This window comes from Pseudopodoces humilis, chromosome 21 (genome assembly GCF_049639895.1).
Source record: "Pseudopodoces humilis isolate 2021_Gansu_Grassland_sample_001 chromosome 21, ASM4963989v1, whole genome shotgun sequence".
Lineage (NCBI taxonomy): Eukaryota > Metazoa > Chordata > Aves > Passeriformes > Paridae > Pseudopodoces > Pseudopodoces humilis.
In genome coordinates, this window is record NC_142220.1 from 8,925,716 (window position 1) to 8,945,149 (window position 19,434).

Consider the following 19,434-nt stretch of genomic DNA (forward strand, 5'->3'; position numbering starts at 1 on the left):
CATTTTCTGTGTGGGGATTGGGGTGTTAGAAAGACTGACACTTGTTTTTGTCATAAAAATTGCTTTTGCTAACTCCAGTCTGGCTCAGTAATACCTCCACAAGATCCTTGGCGCTTCCAAACACCCTTTTGCTGTGCTCTCTTTATGCAATTGTTTATTTTATGGTGTCAACTACTTTGTATTGTTAGGACATCCTTGCAGGCCAATATTTTACTTGGCAAAACTCTCTGAGTCACAAGTTCAGTCCCTCAAAATTTCCAAGTGTGAGTGATCAGTGAAACCAAAGCACGTTCTGACATCTGTGAGGGGCTTGTGGGTAAAAGAGAGGGATTAGCAAAGAGGTGATCTCAGCTGCTTGTGTTTTGCACGCAGCACATGGGGTAATTGAACCACCATAAAGTGCTGCAAGATGATGCTCCTGACTCCTCCCCAGTGTCTGCAGCTGTGAAGTGCTAAAGCACTCCACTCTCTGCTTTATTGGAGGCTGGAGACCAAAACCACTTGGAAATTGGGAAGGAAGAATTCTCCCTCATTGAATTGGTCGTGGCTGAGGAGTGACTGCCCCCCTCGTGTGTGCCCACACCCAGGGGCTCACAAAGAGGCACTTCAGTGACAGAGATGGGTGGAGAGGGAGCTGCTGTTGATGGGGTTTGGTCTGGTGGAGTTTCTTGTATTAAAAAGTACTGTAACTCCCATCTGAAATGTGATGTGCCAGGTCTGACAGGCAGAGCTACGTGTGCTACAGATCTGGAGGGGGGATTTGCTGAATGCTGAGATGGCTCAGTCTGGATGTCTGACTGCCACGCCCTTGTTCAGAGTTTGATACTGTAGGGATGATCACCCTGTTCTTGGCATGTATCTTGTTTTTTGCTGTCAGTCTTGCTTCTGTTTGCTCTGGATGAGCCCTGTACCTACTGTTTTTCAGAGAAGTCACCACATCCTGGTGAGCTGGAGCAGAACCCTGTTGCAGGGAGTTGCAAGGTGGAGCACACAGCAATCCTGGCACTCTGAACCCTCTTCTTCCCCAACAGGTGCTTCCTCATGGTGCTTCTGCTCACAGCAAACACAACTGGGCAAATCTCCTCCAGCTTCTCTGCTCCACAAGAGCTTCTTACCCAGTAAATATTTGTTTTTGTTTTTTTTTTTCATCTTGCCAAACTGGTTCACCACCAGCACTGATAGCTGTGGTGGCACCAGGTGCTGCCTCATCCCAGCTCAGGGGGTCCCCTGGCTGCAGGAGATCTCACAGATGTAAAGGAGCTTTCCCTGTGCTCAGAGGTTTGAGGGCCGGAGACACCAATCACCAGCAGATGAGTCCTGATTTTAGGAATGAAGCAGCAGAGCTCACAGTTTTGTTAGTCAGAAGCAGGATCTAAGCCTGGATTGCTCGAGCAGCAGAGAGTGGGTTGTTTCATCCCAGGAGAATTTTGTGGGTTATTTTGGCAGAGCACAATGGAAAAAGCATGGACTGTGGCTGCCTGTGCAACTCTTGGCTGTGTGGATGACAAAGTTTGCCTTCTGGCCTGCCAGGCCTTTTTGACTTCATTAGCACAAACTTATTTTGGTGACTTTTTTTTTTTATTATTATTTTATTTTTACTTTCTTTCAGTCTCCTCTGGCTGGTCTTTGTCCCTGAAGCCCACACTGATGGGAGCATCCAGGAGATAAGAAAATGGTGAATTATGTTTTGCATCATCTATGGTTGGAATTTCAGTGCTGCAGGGTCAGTTTTAAATTATCCCTGGAGGGCTGGTTGTGTTTTATAAGCTGGATGGTTTGGCTTGCAGCCGTTTGATTTTTCCAAATAGTATAAATCTATAGACATTTGCCTTTGGCACAAAAAACCTCCCCACTTCGAAGTCAAGAATAATTATTTTCCCAGAGACAAGGTCAGCAGCTGGATTAAAATAACGGGATGGAAAAAGCCACTCTTGTTGCTTTTCACATGATTTTTAATAAGTTATTTTCAAAAGTAAACTCAGTTCATCAGCATCTGCCCCTTGCTCCCATGGCAGCCCCGACAGGGTTCCTTAACCCAGGTGCAGATCCCAGAATCCTCCAACAGGGCAGGAATTTCCTCTGAAGCTCCACCTGCAGCAACAAACACACAGAAAACCACAAGACATGATACACAGCCACTCTTCCCTTGCCCAATAGTGGCTGATTCCCTCAGATTTTCCAAATTACTCTCAAAACTCACCATTTCCTATTTTTGAAAAAAACAATTATGGTTAACTAGAACCAATGTAGCTCACATCAACTGAAATCTTTCATTTACATTTCTACTTTTGCAGAAAGAAATACCCTTTGCAGGTAACTTGCACTAAAAATGCCAATTTAGGGATGGGTCTCTGGCACCTGGCTCAGCAGGAAGGGCTTGGGATGCAGGGGGAAGTGCCCCACTGCTGGCTGACGAGTGGTTTGGAGGAGGAAAAAATATACTCATGTACTGGACATGAGCTGTATCTAGCTTGATTTTCCTTCTTGAAACTATTGAGTTTATTAAGGATTATTATTTCAGGCGTTCTTTCCCCTGCTACTGAAAGTCCATTAAGATGGAAAACAAACCCTTCTCTCTTTGAGCACGTGGATAGTTTTGGTCTGGACCAGCTTGAGGCAGAGTGACATAACCCAAGAAAAATCAGTAGGAACCGTTTGGCTGAAGTTCTGTTGCCAGAAATATTGAAGGTTAAAATAATTCTTGGCAGGGTTTCCATCCCCTGTGCTGTCCCCAGGTGTTGGGCACGTGGATTCCAGCTCTGCCTTGGCTGCTTTGGCCTCCTGTGGGTCTGTGAAGCAATTCATGGCAGAGAAGAGCTGTGGCTGAGGGGACAGGCTGGGCTGTGGCTCTTGGCTCAGTGTGGATTTAGCTGTGTCCTTGTGCTGCTGTTGTGCCTGGGCTTCCAGGGCTTTTCCTGAGCTGAACTCCTCCACAGGACAGGCCAGGATGCAGCTCCTTGCTGGGCAAAATGAGGAAAATGGGAAAAAACCAGATCAGACAACAATGGTGAGATACAAAAAGGTTCTGCACTGAAAACCACAGGTGATGGCTGAGGGGAGGTGGTGGTTGCTGCTTGTCAATCATAGGGATATCTTTGTTCCATGGAGGTGTTGCTCTTTCTTTCCCTTTATATTATTTACAGTGATGCTGAAGGTATTTGTTATCTTTTCTACACAGTTGATGTTTTTCCTCCTTCAGCTTCCTCAACATGAGTTATATCTCCTGGGTAAACTTTGTTCACAATCTGCTCTTCCCCTGCTAAAAACTGATCCCTGAGGCTGATGGGGTTATCAGCCAACACAACAGGCTCGAGGGGATGGGTGACTGAGATGGCTGTTGCCCCTGGAGACAGTAAAATAACCCCAACCTTTATCATGGCCTTGAGTAACTCACAACTTCTCTCCTTGTCTCCCTTCCAAATCTGTTGAATAACAGAAAAAAATATTCCTCCCTTCTAAGCCATGCCAAAGGCTGGATGATCAGCCTAAATATGGATTTTTGAGGGACAGACCCATTTCTATGAAGCAGGCAGATTCCTGTCTGGTGTAAATCAGGACAGGGTTGTCAGTCACTCAGAGCAGAGCTGGGGATGAGCCCCCAGACATCCATTCTGCAGCTTTAAAGTATGAATACACTTTTCAAGTGAATTAAATCTCTTTGTGCAGAAGCCTTCATATCAATGGATATATCATCTTCCATTCCAACACTTAATAAAACTTTCCATATTTAAAGGAATCCTTGAAGATTGCCTGATGAATACTTGAATTCCCCCCTGGGCAGCAAGTAAATTTTTTAAGTCCCATTTTACATGGTGGCAAACCAGTGCTGAGGTGAAGGGTGACATTTTGGGGAGGTGCCTCTAATTCTGGGAGCACTCAGGTTTTAGCTCTTCCTCCAATGTGCCAAGGGTGCTGTTACCCTGTCCCAACACACTGTCTGATCTTCAGCTGATGATGCTGACAAGTGGGAGAGTGATGCTGAGGGAGGAAACACAGCTTGGGTGATGGATACCCCACAGGATGTGCAGTTGCCCTTGGGATTATCATCCACCCCAAATTCCCAGCTCACCCCAGAGCCACCATCTCCAATGGGGCAGGAGGACCAGGTTTGGGGTTCTCTTAATTTGTTTCTACACTGACCATTGTCCTCTGGGCTGTTGACTGTAATTCCTGCTATCAGCTGAGGAACCTTTGCCCATGGGAGCGAGGCTGACTCTTTCCCTGTCCATTTATCTATCTCTCTGCACCTGGTGTTGTCACTCCTGCCTGTCCTGAGTGGGTGTATAATAGCTCCCACTCGCATTTCACAGCGCCCTGGGTGAATAAACAAGGTGAGGGCTGGTTTGGTCTGGCTCAGAGAGCCGAGATGAGCAAACCTTCGTGCACAGCTGACACCGATCCCAGTCTCTGTGGCACCCACGGCTCATTCCCTACCCAGACACCCAGAGTTTCACCATTTGTTTGAGTGCTGCACTGAGCCATGCAGAAAAGACTCAAGGAAATACTCAGCAAAAGAGCAGCTTTCCCTCACCAGTGCTAAGCCCAGCAGGGCACTGATGGGTTTATTTAAGAGGCTGAGCAGGATATGTATTTTCCACACAATAAGAAGGGTGTTGGCCAGGTTTGTTCACTTCAGGCTGCCCAAGGTGTGCTTGTTTGTGGCTATGAGCCCCCTCAAACCAAATGGGCAAAGTCTTTTTTGCCCCACATGGTGAAGACTCGGTGTTAAGCCTCATGCATCAGCAGCATTTCTTGGGAAACCAAAAGTCAGCACCAATTTTCTCTCTTGTGGATGATCACTTCTGATTTCCCTAGGCGTTTTACCCATGTTGGACTGACAGAAGTGGAAACAGGAGCAGGTACAGCTCCACGCCAGCCTGCAACTTCAGAGGAGTTTTGAGAAGAGACAACTGCAAAACCTCAGCCCTGATTAAGCCACCTTGGCTTCAGGTGGTGCCTGTGGATTCTGATGTGTGGATACAGAGCACCCCTTCCAGCAGGCAGAGTGCACCATGGTGGGAGGAGAGGAGGTAGGGCTGGGGAGACCTGGGCTGCATCAGCAGACTATGGCAGGGGTCCAAACTCTTCAATAAAATGAAAAAACCCCAAATTGTGTGAAGAAGGTTCAGATTAATAGAAAGATGCTTTGGCAGACAGAGACTGGCCCAAGAATGGGGTAAATCAGGTGGCTCTCCCTTCACTAAAGCCTGGATTTAATACAGAATGTGGGACTTGGTGTACAGGGGAGGCCCCTGGTCAGGCCCGAGGTATTTTAGGGTTACCAGGCAGAAGAAGCCTGTTTCAAGCTATGGAAGTCACTCTGTCACATTCACAGAGATGTCAGGATCCCTTGCATTGAGTTATCAGGAACAAACAGTTCTCTGAGCAGTAGTTTAATGTCGTGTCAGCTATGATATCAGTATCTCTTTGAAATAGAATTTGATTTTCTTTTTAGTGTTTTTTCTCCTCTGTGCTGTCAGTGCTGAAGCTTGTAGGACCAATTTATGTGTCCACTGATGCAAACTTAAGCTTAGATACTGGTAAATCTTCTACTCTGCTCATGGGACCACCTTTTCCACCCACACAAACATTGAAATAAACTTTCCTATGACAGAAAAGACCAAAGAGCTGTGGAAGAGGCAAAGCACTGGACTGGAATGACAGGAAGAAATGGTGCCACTCAGAATTAAGCCCAACTTTGTTTGGCATTTTAACCCCATGCAAATGAGTGGTAAAATTTGCATCAGCTCAGGCTGAGCTGAGATAAACCTTAATCCATTATAGATAGTAACTCTCTGCTGCTCGTCTTGTGAGTAGCAAGTGTGGATATGGGTTTCTAGGCTTCAGGCAAGTCTGATTGTGGCTTGGATCACAGCTGCCTCACTGAAGCCAGTTGCAAAAGCCCTGTTGACTTCAATGTGACCAGGTTTAGGCCCTGTGGCAAGCCTGGCCTTTTAGTCAGCCGAGATCAAGTGTGATATTAATTTAACACCTGATGAATCACCTTGTAGGATATAATTTTTCCCATTGCAGGGAAAGGGGTGTATTGACAACCCAATATGATCCCTCCCTCTTTCACTGCTAATCCAACTAAATCTTCTGGCAGCAGACATCTGAAAAACACTGGAAACTGCCATCCCACAAACGTGGCGATGTGCTGTAAAAATAGCTTTATGCTGAAACGCTATTTTATTACAGCAGTTGCTATAGTTTCTGGATCTGGCAGAGATTCTTTCCCCATAAAGCCTGACTTTAAAGGGGGGGTGTTGTAAGTCAGCTGTTGTGATTCCCATTAGGCTGAAACTTGGCACCTAGTCCAGCTGTAGGTTGAACTCATCCCCTGCAGGTCTTCTGAGCCTTCTCAAAGTGTTTGTGTGTGACTTGTTTGCAGGGGAAATACCAGCCCAGATTCACTGGCTGCTCTAAAAGACTCATTTTTGGGTTCCTGAGAGGCAGGAGCAGCCCTAAGAGCAGCCAAGGCCAGGAGAGGCCTGGCGTAGGCCTGGCCCGGCGTAGGTGCAGCCGTGTCAGATGAAATACCACACTGAAGGTCAACTTCATCATTACTGTCTCTCTCTGTTTTATGTATTATACCTCGCTCTTTCCAAGGTGACAGAGGAGAAAATGAGAAAACCCACATGTGTTCCTGTCTCTCTGCTTCTCTGCACAGCTTCCATCTGTCCGTGAGGTGTGGAAGCTGCAGGGAAAATGTGAGAGGAAAGGAGGCCCTTCCCAGCCAGGTCTCAGCTTGGTTTGAGCCCTGTAGCAGTGAGAGAAGAGGTGGGTGCAGAGAAATTCCCCACAGCCATGCCAGCAGAGCCAGGGAAAAGCTCAGAATGAAGCACTGGTGTAGCTTCCACCTCCCATGAGCTTGCAGAGGACCAATGCTGGCCTCTCTGTAAAAGGCAGATGTTCTCCTGGGGATTTTTCAGGAGGACCAGAGGCCAAGGTGTGGACAAGGCAGCCAAATTGTTCATCTCCTGACAGCAGTTTACAGTCACTTTTAGTTAGCAAGAGCCAAGTAAGGGTTTGTGGGGTTTTCAGTTAGCAGGAAGCAAGCCACCACCAGAAATCTTCCACCTGGAGGCCAGTGCTTCTCCTGAAGGTGAAGATATGTCAGTGAACAATGTCAGGTGAACTAAACCCTGGGAGGGGATGATTTGTTTGGAGTCACTGCATTGTGGAGCTAAGCAGAAAATGCAGTTATTTGACTAATAATAATAATAATAATAATAATAATAATAATAAATAACAGGTTATTTGCAGAACCTTTTGCTGTTCATTTGGGTCCTGAATGCAACCTTGCTCATTGTCATACCAAGGATCAGGGGCTGCACTGCTGCAGAAAGCTGCTGGTGATGGAGGGGGCTGGGTACCATCCCTCAGGGCATGTGCATCCACACACAGCGCTTGGCAATCCCCAGCTCAGAGAGGCTCAGGTCAGGTCTGCCATGTCAGAGCTGCAGGGAAGCCAACGGGCAGGAGTATTTTTAAAAACATCAAATAAATAAATAATCCTTTCCATCCCCTGGTGCCTCTGACCCCACGTTGTGTCGATGCTCAGGAGCCACCCACGTGGTCCGGGCAGTGCTGGGGGTTCCTGTGGCCCCATTGCAGGCAGCTCACTCCACAGGCTTCCCTTTGATCTTTAGGCAAGGTCTGGATATTTCTTTTTTTGTCACTTCTCCTCTTGGAGGGACCAAGGCATTGATGCTGTGCTGTGTACAAACCAATGCCCACCCCAGGCAGCTGTCAGGTGCTGCTGCCCCTGGCTGCCATGAGGTATCTGTGCTCCAGAGGTCAGTTTGGGGGAGCTGAAGCTCTGCTCCATCCAGCGCTCATCCCATGGCAGGACCATGTCCTGGCCAAGGCATGGGGGCTCCATGTTTCTGTGGCATCTCCCAAAGCTCCCTCAGGTGGGACCCACCTGAGCCTGAGGTGCCTGGGAACAGATGCTTTCAGGAAAAGGGAGTGCAAGGATAAGTTAGTGAGGGAAATGCGAGATGGCTTGTGGAAATCACTCGCTCCTGTAGAGCCCTGAGCAGGCAGGGAACAGGAGGTGCCTTCCTCTCCCTCCTAAGCCAGGGTTTGCTTATGAAAAATGAACCACACGCCCCGGTCCTTGCCACCAACGCCTTTCCTTGTGGCTTTCTGTGTGCTGCAGTTGCATTTTGCAGACATCTGGATTCAATAACCCTGCTGATACAGCCCATAAAATTAGAAACCGAACACTGTGGAAGGCAGAGGTCAGTGAGTGATTCATCCTGATATAATGTGCAGGGGCTGGAGTGCTCTGTGACTCAGGATGGGGCTCTGCAGGACCCTGGGGGTGCAGTGGGGCAGCCCCTGCCCACGGCTCCCTGCGCTCTGTGAGGAGAGGTGGGAAAGCAGGGGGAGGCTTCGGCTGCCTCCAGCATTTCCCTGACCTCAGACGGAGAGACCGGGCACCTCCCACCTCCAAGAACCTCTGTGGCTTACAGAGGAAGCGCTGTGCATCCCCTTATTGGGGGGATAATCAAGGACTTGGAAAAATTTGGCTCGTTTCCTCTCCACAAACTTCTTGCATAACTACAGACAAACCCCTGCTTTCCTTCTGGCTGTAAACCCAGGACTTGAGCCTGCTGAAAGTCTCATTTTGTGTGGAGAAGCCCCATGTGTGCCTTAGCTTATCCCTGCAGAATGCTGGGCAGTGAGGCTGAGCTGCAGTCTGTGGCTGTTCTTCCCTGTCCTTGCAATGCTCTCCAAGCATCTGAGCCACCATCTCTGAGGAGGAGGAGGAGGAGGAGGAGGTGGCTGCAGTGTCCCCGGGCTGGACAAGGCCCTGGAGCCAGGTTCTGCCTAACAGGTTTCCTGCTAGCAGCTGCCACTGGTGCTCAGGGCCCTGAGCCTTGGGTGGATGGTTTCACCACCCCAGACTCCCTCCTGCCCCAGGAAGGCTCTGGATCAGCACAGCCTCTGGCCATGTGTGGGGTGGAGAGGTGAGGTGAGGAGTCTGATTCCCTCTCTGCAGTGCCCTGTGACTCCTGGCTCTGTGGTGAGCAGAGCTGGAGCTGATGTTTTGTTCTGCAATGCCCCAGGCTTGAGCAGGGACCAAGGGGTGGGTGTGGCTTAGAATGCACATGGAGGGGGGTTAAAGCTCGTGCTTTAATATATTTAAATAGATAATATATTAAGATGGAGAATGGAAGCAGAGAGAAGGGGATGGAAGACGTCAGAGTGCAGAGATTAGATCTGATGCTGTACCACTGCACAAAGATTCAGAAAGCCCATGGATGCCCTCCTGCTGCAAGCCCAGCTGTGCATGCTGGATGCTGTGTGCTCATCACCCGGGATTTACCTCCTGATCTCCGAGCCTCAGTGGTACTTGTCCACTTTGGTTCTCTCTGCAGCCAAGAGAGAGAGAGAAACTCATATTTTCGTGGTGACAGCATGCAAGCCACTGTCTCCAGAGAGCAAAGGCACAGCCAGAGGGATGAAGGGTTGTTTTCATCACCGTGCACAAGGGCAGTGACTCACGCAGGGATGCTGGATGACGAGGGACGGATTTCAAAGTCAGGAACAGAGCCAAAGGCTGAATCCTGCTGGCAGCCCTCACCTGCAGGGCTGCACAGACTTTGGGATGGTGTTTGACCTAGGATGGAAGGGGGTTATGGCCCACACGTGTGGCTGGGCTCCTGTAGGGCGTGCAGGACAGCATGGACAGAGCAAGGGCTGGAGTTTGGGCTGGTGGCAGCGGCAGGAGAGTGGTGATGTCACACCAGCTCAGACTGGGCAGCTGGGCCTGGCATGGTAGCACTGCTTTGGTTCTCACAGAACTCTGCAGGATCCAGTCTAGGTGAGAGGTTTTTTATAACATTGTTTTTATCATAATGATTCTCAGAATTTTCACTCATGTCTCTTGACCTCAACACAGTGAGACCACTGGTTGTGTTGGCCTGAAATCATATTTTCCTGCTACTCTGTAGCTGAGAGGATAATCTCTGGAGCCACTTCCTGGGCAATTCTGGGGTGAATAATATCTGTGGTTTCCCTAGTGTTTGCACAAGTATTTATATTTGCAAACATATAGAGAATCTCTCAGCCCCTGGTACTGCAGAGAAGCAGTTTATACTTCCAAGAGCTGATGTGTCCAAGACTTTTCCTTCCCCCAAACCCAGCTGGGGTGAAGCTGTTAATCTCCTGTCCTGAGAAACACTCCCTTCACACCTGTTGTGCTAAATCCCTCGCCTTGCTAGGAGAGAGCTTGCCTACAACCTGAAGGGTTTAGGGCCACCCAGGGGCTCTGGAACAGGGGTTCTGCACCTCATGTCACTCCCCAGGGCTCTCAGGGGAGGAAGCACAAGCCACATTGCCTCAGGGCTGCCTTCCTCACCGTGTTTTTTGTGGAAATGGAGCCTTGTGGCAGTTCATGAGCAGAGCTGGAGCAGCAGCAGTAGATAATGTGATCCAGGAGGTGGTTGTCTCCAGCCTGCAGGATCCATCCTGGTCATGCTCCTCAGCATCATTTTCACTGTTGGTGGTGTGAGGGGGATTCTTTAAGGTTAAGGTTTTCTGCAGAAGTGTCGTTATCCAGTGCTGGATAAATGAGTTGCCAAGAGAAGCTTTTGCCATGAGGCTCTAGGCTGGACTCAGCAGATTGAGCTGGGCCCTGGAGGCAGAGAGACTCTTTCTGCTTCAGCTGATCATGGAATTTCATGCTGGATTGGCATGTGCTGCACTAGCCCAGACCTCAACCAGGAGAGTGTAAAGTTTGGCTGCCTGGAGTGCTGCTGAAGTGTGCCCAGAGCACGCCCAGGAGCTTCCCCGTGGTGCCAGCTCAACATCCCTCAGCTTCACGGGACAACTCCCCATCACTTCCCCACCCTGTGCAGACCTTGCTCCTTTTGAGGTGACTCTTAATCCCATCTAATTTTGCTGAAGGAAAACTGATATTCCCTGAGGAGGCACAGGCAGGATCAAAGAGGAGCAAGATCCTTATTCTGGAAAGTTTGGCTGGATTAGGCTCAGCTTTTATAAATATGCAGATCAAGTACCATGACCTACATTTCACTTCAAGGATATTTTATTAACTTTATTTTTTTGACTTGTCATGGCTTGAATGTGGCTTGGCTGAATGGTTTCAGACTATTAACAGCCTTGGCCTTGGTGTGAGCTTGTGCTGTTAAGTAATTTGCAATGGGTTTCTTTAATTACAAATGCTCTTATTTTTCATATTGTCACAGTCTGCATGGCAGATAGTGATTTTTAAAAAACACATGCCTCAGCCATGAGGGGTTTGTAGAAGCTGTGGCTCAGCTGGGAGTGCAGGCACGGGCCACACAGCCATCAGGACATCTGCAGGCAGAGGACCAGGTACTCACTGGGAACACCAAAGAGAAAAGTGAGGTGCTTTCAGCAAGAGGACGGAAGCCCAGTACTGCTGAAAAATCACACCCAACGAGTCCCAGATGGTGCAGCCACAGTTGTGAGCTGCAGATGAAAAAAACCCATGTTTCTCTCTCCTCAGTAGAGTTTCTGCTCTGCAATGGCAGCTGTGAATGTTTTGGAGCCTGCACAGCCATGCGGAGGCTGAGGCACCTTTGCAGGGTGGTGTCTGGGGAGGAAACGCCCAGCCAAGGAGGAAAAACAAATTAAATAAAAGCTCTTGCTGTTTTCCTAATTGTTGCTGTTTCAAATCAAAACACAAACAAAGAAACCTCAGAGGAGCTCACGGTGGGACAGGAGCTCAGTTTGCTGTGCTGTAGCCCTGGCTGGTTGCAGTAATGCTGCTCCAGGCACTGCTGCTGGTGCTTTTGGGGGGAACAGGAGCAAACGGGGCTGTTGGGAGAGGCAAGCACTGAAACAACAGACTGTGCTGGCAGCTCAGTGGGCTGGAGAGGCTGTGGAGCCCTGGCTGTGAAGAAATCAGCCACAGAGGGAAGGAGAAGTTAATTAGATGGAATAAATCATGTCACAGCGTGTGCTGGAATCAGGAAAGCTGTGGTGGGTGAGAGGCAGCTGTGCATGGGGGCAGCACGGCAGCCAGGGCATCCTTGTCTGGCCACACTGTGCAGAACTGGGACTGAGGATGGTCTGACTCACTGGCACCAGGGACTGCAGGTGTTCACCAGAGCCAGTGGAAGGCTTTAGGCAGTGCAGGTTTAGCCTCAAGGTAAGAGGAGAATGTTGGGATGTTTGGCATGTGGCAGGTCCAGCTCCCCTTCTCCGGCTGTGCTTTTTGCTTGGTGTGCACACCACAGCCCCAGCCCCCAGCAGGGGATGTGTGACCCACACAGGACATGGGGGACTGGAGCCCCTCTGCTCTGGAGACAAGGCTGGGACAGCTGAGGTTATTCAGCCTGGAGAAGAGAAGGCTCCAGGAAGACCTAAGGTGCTAAAGGAGCTCCAGGAGAGCTGGAAAAGGACCTTGGACAAGGGATGGAATGACAGGACTAAGGGGAATGACTTCAAACTGACAGAGGGCAAAGTTAGATGGGATGTTGGGAAGGAATTCTTACCCATGAGGGTGGGGAGGCCCTGGCACAGGTTGCCCAGAGCAGCTGTGGCTGTCCCATCCCTGGAAGTGTTCAAGACCAAGTTGGATGGGGCTTGGAGCAACCTGGGGTAGTGGAAGGTGTCCCTGGCAGGGTGTTGGAAGAAGATGATCTTTAAGGTCCCTTCCAACCCAACCATTCTGGGATCCTGTGCCAGGCAGGCACTGTGTGGCTGAGCCCAAGGGCTGCCTGCAGGCTTCTCCTCCATGGGCACTGGGCATTCTGCTTTTGTGTCCTGGTCCAGTCCCATGGAGCAGCCTGGGTGTGGAGCACAGCAGGAGCTCCTTTATCCTGCTCTGGCTCTGCCTGGCCAAACCACACATGCTCCGAAGCAGTGCAGCTCCGATCTGAATAAATAAAACCACTTCCAATTCTCCCCATCCCTCCCTTGCCTCACCCCCAGCTCTGAAAGGAAAAGGAGAGTTCAAGAGTTTCACACAGCATCCAGTTTCAGGCAAGTGTTTTCTGTAAAGCTAATTGAAAATGTTCCTCTGTGCTGCTCCCACTCGCACGAGGCTGTCGGGGCTGTGGTGCTGTTCCTGTGCACCCCTGGCCTGGGACTCGGTGGCCACAGTGCAGCACATGGTGCTGAGGAAGGTATTGAGGGATTACAGCAGGAGCTGGCAAGGTTTTGTCAGACACTTACAAACTCCTGGAGCTTTACAGCAGCTGCCCAGCCCCAGAGAACCGCCATCCCGAAGAATTTATGATGCAAATCTGTGTCCCAGATTTGTCAGAGGTGAGCATGAAATGGCTCAAATAGTTGGGATTCGCATAAACATGAGCTGATAGGGATGTGTGGCTCCCTGTGAAAACATTTTCAGCAAATCCTCTCTCCCTTACCTCTCTCATCTTTGATGCTCCCCTGGCTCAGCAAGGCCCTGACAGTGCTCAGGCTGGGAACCACCCCAGGGAGCCGCAGTGGGGACGGGGCAGGAGGCAGTGGCTGATGTCTGCATGTCCCCAAGGGTCCCTGGGCTGTTTGGATGGGCTGGATGTGTCCACAGGCAGCTGATGGGCCCCCCTGGCTGGCTGCAGCCCCATCCCCTGGTCCCTTGGTGCCAGGTTTGGGCACACACGGGGGCTGTGGCAAGAGCCAGGCTCCGTGCGAAGGCTCAGGTTTAGGAGCTGGGCATTGACTTTTGGTGAATTACCTTCATATTCTTAGTTCTCCACTTGCTCATGAGTGTCACAACAAGAGAGCCTGGAAAGAAGCCCAAACACACCAGAAAGGAATCTAATTTCTTTTCGAGGGAGTTGCTGCAGAAAAACATTTGAGTTATTTGCTCAGCTCTAATAATGATACTTTACATTTGCATTGCAGCTTCCACCTAAGGGCATCTTGGCACAGCCGGTAATTAAACCTCCGAGTCCTTGTGAGGGAGACAAAGCCCTTTTCTAACATTTGACAGACAGCTAAACTTTGGGCCAGGGTCAGATTAAGTGGCTTGCTCGGAGATGTACATTGAGTGTGCAGCAAATCCAAAATCAAACAAGAGCCTTGCTCAGCCCAAGGAGACATTTGGGATTCTGCTCCCTCTGCTCTGCTCCAGTTGGCTTTTGTAAGCCTCTGTGGTTTGATGGCAGCTCAGAGACATCCCTTCTTGGTATTAAATGCAGGAAGGTCTTTTGTGGGATTTAGGCGACAAGGCGAGCTAATTGCAAATTCAATTTTGGTTTAGAAATTGAAGCTCAGTCTCCATCACCTTAGCAGCCACAGAGTTATCTCCCAGGACTTTGCTCCAGCACTAGATTCATTTCAGGTCTGTTTTCTTTAGAGCTTTATGGTCAGTAATTAATGGTATAATTACACATCGACATAATGACGGCTCCTGACACTGCAAAGCTCAGGGGCAGGGCACTGAGTGTCACTCATTGTTTGCTCCTGTTTCTTTATTTTGGAGGGTGAAAGCTCTGGGCTCTGACAGCCCAGCTCCAGTGGGGGAAGCCCTTTTGCACCAGTGCAGTGTCCAAAGGAACCAGCACCCCACAGAAACCCACCTGTTCCTTCACTATGCTGGCAGTGTCCTGTCACTTATAGCTCACTGGCCATCATCATCCACCAGGAAAATCCTGCACGGGGCAAGCCAGGGGAATCCAGCACATCTGGCACCCATTGTGGGGCAGAGCTGAATGTGGTAGAGCTGTTTGAGCAGAGGGAGTTTTCTCTGTGCCTCTGGGTTCTTCCTGGGGTTTCCAAGTTTTCCCTCCATGCTGTGTCTTGGCTGAGCACAGATCTGGGTGCTGAGTGCTCTCAGGAGGTTACAGCGTGCAGATACAGACAAGCAGGGACATGTGATGGACTCCCAGGGCTCTTTTTCTGCCAGGAGCTGCACTTGGCCACAGTTTCATTGCAGTGGTGCTGCAGGCACCTGGACCTGCATCTGCTCTCTGGTCCTCTGCTCCTTCCCTGTCGAGCACTGGGGACATCCATGGTGAGGACAGGTCTCTCCACCCTGGGTAATCAGTGACAGGCAGACCCTAGAGACATCTGGTGGAGTTATTTTAGGGTTTATCCCTACTCTTGATGCCCTAGGGATGACACTGAAAACTCTGGGGCGTTTCCTCTGCTTCCAAGTCATGCTGGCCCTGCCTGGCCCTACACGTGGCCAGTGGAGCCACCAGTGCCCCCTGAGCCCTGACATAGCCAGGCTGGAGGAACACAGCCCGTGGATCAGACCTTGGCTGCTCTTCCATCCCCATCTACTGGCCAGCCTGGAAAAGAGCTTCCTGGGGAAGTTCCATGTGGCTGGGCATGCTGGGCACATCGGTGATCCTTGTGCCATCCCTGCCTGGCCCCGGTCAGGATGCTGGGACCAGTGGTGGATTTGTCTCTGAGGAGAAAGCAGCTCATTCTGAATTTTGGTGGGACCCTGTGAAGTCTGTACACAGAGAGGGAAATTGCTTTGTGCTCAGCTCTCAGCTCTGATCGATGTTGGGTCTCTCTCTCTGCGAGTTTCTTGTCCTCTTTCCTGTGCTGAGTTTTAGAGGAGAAAGTAGTGCTGGAGGGTGAGGAGTGGGACAGCATCTCCACTGTCCTGGCTCATTGGGAGCTCTGCACATCCGTGCTCAAGTTCTCTGCTTTCTCTGTATTTTGTTTTTTTTTTAAAAAACAGAGTAGTAAAATCTTCCTGCCTCACTGAGAGGCTGCTGGGAACGCGTGAATGAGACTGGCTCAGTCTTGTTTTCTGGTCTCCTGGTTTGTCCCAGCTGGAAACAAAGTCATGCAAGCTGATGGCAGCAATGTTGTGAGGGTGTTTTCCTAGTGGAGCTTGTTCCCAGAGGTGGGGATGGGGCAGGGGTGCTGTGGGCACTGGGCAGGCAGCTGCAGATTGGCAGTGTGGTGGTGGGTGGTCTCTCCTTTGCAGGCAGAGAAGTTGAGTCAGGGTGATGAAAGACAGATTGCAAAGGTGCTTCCTGAAGAGAAAACATCTTGGAGATGTCCTGGGGAAATTCCATCATCAGGCTCTGCAGGTTCCTGGCTTCAGAGGCTGAACCCCAGCCCTCCCTTGAAGGACTTGGTTCCCCAGAGCACAGCACTGACCTCTGGTTTTAATTGCTTCTTCAGTTTGCTTGATCTCCCCATCTCAGAACTTAGGGAGAGAAAACTTCTGGCTTTTTCAGACATGGACATGAGAGCCAGAGAAAATCTGGCAGCTCTGAGGAAAGAAAATGGATAGGTTGCTCCAGCTGGTGCCAACCAGATGCCCTGAGTAATTTTGAGGTCCAGATGCCACTGACTGCATTTGCAGTGAGGTCAGCTTATCCCCATGCTGATTACTGGGAAGCAAGAGCTGTGGTCAGAGGAGCCATCCCAAACCCCAAACCAGCCACAGCCTTCCCTGTGCTCCAAGACAGAGCCACAGCCCAGGCTGGTTTGTCCAGAGACACATCTCTGTCAGGGCCTGCTTGGCCTCAGTAAACTCCAGGGATTGCACAGCTAAAGCAAAACCTCTCTGATCTCGGATCCAAGTTCAGCTTTTCATGTTTCAGAGAAAAAAGGAAAGTGGAAGACACAGCCACAGCAGCAGTGGTGCAGGGCCTGGATTGGGTTGTGTGGTTATGGATGCTGGCTGCAAAGCTTGAATGGATTGTCCTAAAAGGATGATGTGCAGTTGCAGATTGGTTACCAAGCATCTACTTCATGTATCTACGCAGAAAAAGTGATCAGAGATAGTTTTTGCTCCTTTGAGGGCCGATTCTCACATTCTGCTCCTGTTCATTAAGCAAACGCTGCATCACCTGCAGTCTGCCCTTCTTCAAGGACACTTCCATTTCTAAGTCTGTGCTGCTCTCAACAGGTGGACAAACAGCTCCAGTCTTCAGTGTCCACCTTCAGAGCACCTACCTGGCATCAGCTTGGAAAGCTGGAGGCCTTACTGTGCTATCACAGCCCGTGGATTTTTTCCAACCTCCCTCAGATGGGCTTGAAGCAGGTGCTGAGGGCTTGATGAAAGGTGTTACCCAATACAATTTTGAAGTATTTTCAGGACTATTTAGGTGCTGGGAGAAACCATCTTAATCAGAACCATCTGTAGGGACCTGTGATGTGGGACTTGGATGGCAGAGGAAGTTGTGGCTGCTGATTTGCTCCCAAAGAAAGTTGGCTGCAGCAGTGCGAGGCTGTGGCTGCATTTTTACAGAAAATGAGTTTGGCAGTTGTGGAAGTGCCTGGATTTGTTTGTGGAAAGAGACAAGTGATGCTCCCAGAGGCCTTAGGAAGGTGCTTCCATCTGCTGAGTGTGGAGACCCTTGGGGTCCCATCAAGAGGGACTGGACAGGGGGGACCATTGTGTAGGAGGTCAGTACCTGAATAACTCTGTCTCTCTCTGCTCATCCACCTTGCTGGGACCAGGGCCAGAGCTAAAAGCTTTCAGAAATGCCTTTCCCCTTCCCAGGGGTGTGCCCATGTCCCCACAGTCCCCTGTGGTAGCTGCCCAAAATGTGTTGGGCCCTGCCTGCCACCCCAGAAGGATGGGGAGCCCACCAAACCCGGGGTGAGGGTGTTTGTGTGAGCTGCAGCAGTGGTGGGGAATCACCACTGAGGCTGTGGTGAATCCCAGGGTACAGGCTGGCTATCTATCCCTTCATCTCTAAATGCACGCTGAGACTGTCTGCCAGCTCTGTAACAGAGCCTATCTTTACAATTATCTGTGATCCCCAGTGATATGAGACATTTAATCTGTGTCTCCTGACTTCTTGTCAGATTAATTAGCATCAGCAGGAGTGTTTTGTGCTGTTTTCAGGGGAATCCAGTCATGGGAAAGTGAAGGCACAGCTCTCTTCAGCAGGGCTGGAAGGAGGAGGGAGGGCACCGAGGGTCTCCTGGTGCCCCAGTGGGGATTCTGCAGGTCCCTGCAGCCCTGGGCTGGCTGCTTGGACTTGATGACCTCGGAGGTCTTTTCCAACCTTACTGATTCTCCAGTCCCATGGCTTTGCAGGAGATGTCAGAGCATGTCTGGCCTGCAAACACATCTCCTTCTCTGCAGGACTCCCTCAGTGCCCGTGCGAGAGCCGGAGCAGCGCTGCCAGCCCTCCTGCTCTCCATCCCTGGCCAGGAGGGATGGCTGTGCGTGGGAACAGGGGAAAGGTTCAATGGGAAAACAATGGGAAAAAGCGTTTAGGCTCCTGGAGAACGGCACGAGGCTCTTCCCTCTTCAGCCTGTGGGCAGTGATAAATTTGGCAGCTGCTGCAGTGACTGCGTGGGCTGTTTTCGTGTGTGCGCGACTCTTCCTGGTTTCTCAGGCTGCGGCCCCCTCTGAAAGTGAGAAACCCGATCCTGTGTGGGGGCGGAGAGCTCATCCCCGAGTGCTTTTGGGATGGCCGGTTTTCCCCTCAGTAAATCCAAAGGGATGCTCAGCAGCGGGGGATGCTGTGCGGATGCTCTGGTACCCATCCGGGATCCGGGCTCTGCACAACAGCAGAGGAAGCAGGGAGGTGCTGAGGCTGCAGGAGCAGCAAGCCCTGCTTCTCCCAGCTCTCCTGATCAGGAACCCGATGTGCTCCGACCAAACAGCAGCAGGGGCTCGTTTTCACGGGTGTCACTGTGAATGACAGCGTCTCTGCTGTGAGGGTGGTGTGATGATGAGCTGCCCTTCACCTCCTCCTCCTCCCCACTCTGCAGCCAAGGCATGGGATGCCTCCAGCCAGCAGCATCACCTGGGATAGAAACCCCCCTTGTGGGCTCATCCCTGTGGGGTCCCGTGGTGTACAGGTTCTGGGTGGGTGTCTTGGAGAGGATAAACTGCAGCTCACAAAAGACAAGCCTAAATTCACTCTTTTCTTAAAGCAGAGTCCCCCTTGAACAAATCCATGAAAATGCTGAAGGAGGGACAACTGCTTGGAGTGCGGGAAAAGCCCGGCTGGGAAGCTCTTGAGTTCAGTAGTGTGGTTGGAGACACTTTGTTCTTTTCCAAAAATTAGATAAAATCTAAGAAATTTTCCCAGAAACTCTCTGTGTCTTTGCCCTCTCCCTGACAGTGGCTGCAGAGAAGAAATGCATTTCGAGCCCCTTGGGCTTTTCCCATGGAGCACTTGGCTTGTTAAAATATTTGACATCAGGGTTCTTTATTACCTGCAATAAAAAGCCTCTGCTAATCTTTAACATGCAGTGTGTCAGAGAAAACGGATCACATTAAAAACCTGTTTATGGGAGCGTTACTAAAACTTGTAAAAAGGAGTAAAAGTGAATGATGACTGAAAAAACTCCACTTTGTAGCAGCAAAGGTGCTGCCCAGCCAGGCAGTGCCCAGACCCGAGGCTCAGTGCAAGGAGGAACTAGCACCTCTCTCCCTCTCCACCTTTGATTTTTCAGAGATTCCCAAGCCTGCTGCTTCACTCCCCAGCAGTCTTAATTCACAACTTCTTCAGCAAACCACCCCAGACACCTGTCTGTGTTGA

At 50.3% G+C, this 19,434-nt stretch overlaps 1 long non-coding RNA gene across 1 annotated transcript; it reads left to right on the forward strand.

Moving 5' to 3' along the window:
* Positions 1-1,031: 1,031 nt before the first annotated feature.
* On the forward strand, positions 1,032-5,099 carry LOC148182715 (uncharacterized). The gene is made up of 4 exons (XR_015774359.1): positions 1,032-1,118; positions 1,610-1,675; positions 2,937-3,007; positions 4,816-5,099. It is a non-coding gene; the product is annotated as an uncharacterized LOC148182715 (long non-coding RNA).
* Positions 5,100-19,434: the final 14,335 nt, after the last annotated feature.